The sequence below is a fragment of the Crocuta crocuta genome, unplaced genomic scaffold (assembly GCF_008692635.1).
Source record: "Crocuta crocuta isolate KB4526 unplaced genomic scaffold, BGI_CrCroc_1.0 scaffold1300, whole genome shotgun sequence".
Lineage (NCBI taxonomy): Eukaryota > Metazoa > Chordata > Mammalia > Carnivora > Hyaenidae > Crocuta > Crocuta crocuta.
The window spans coordinates 138,871-139,335 of NW_027528462.1; the positions used below are offsets into that span (position 1 = coordinate 138,871).

Sequence of the window (465 nt, forward strand, 5' to 3'; positions counted from 1 at the left end):
CGCACCCCTGCCGAGCCCTGCCCTCTGCCCTACAGTCTTGGATAAATAGTTCCTCACCGTCTGATCAAATGCCACTTTCCTTGAGCTTGTTGGGTAAGGAAACAAAAGTCGCCTAATTGTTTCTTCCTGTTTCGTTCCTAGGAGTGACCCGTCTGTGCTAGGCAGGAAGGAGGGCTTCACCCCAAATTCCTTCCTCCTTTGGTGCAGGCCGAGCGGCGCTCAGGAGACCCACAGTGGTCGGCAGGGAAGAATTCGCTTCTTTCTCAGAGCTGAGTGGGAATGCGTGTCTGTCCATCGGCCCCTGGTGTCGTGGGCACGTCCACACAGCTCGCCCTGGGCTCCTCCACCTCGGCCTCCTTGCTTGGTTAAGACTGGAGTGTGCTCAGCTGCTTCCCTTTAGTTAGTTAGTTAGTTGCACAAAATCTTCTGAAAAGAGACAGCGGAGGAGGAAATCAGAGCTAGATT

At 54.2% G+C, this 465-nt stretch overlaps 1 long non-coding RNA gene across 1 annotated transcript in view; it reads right to left on the reverse strand.

The window, feature by feature from the left end:
• LOC144223808 (uncharacterized) overlaps window positions 1–234 on the reverse strand; it is a 6,851-nt gene extending 6,617 nt beyond the window's left edge. Inside the window, exon 1 of the long non-coding RNA XR_013332837.1 lies at window positions 58–234. This is a non-coding gene — a long non-coding RNA (uncharacterized LOC144223808). The remainder of the gene's footprint in view (window positions 1–57) is intronic.
• Window positions 235–465: the final 231 nt, after the last annotated feature.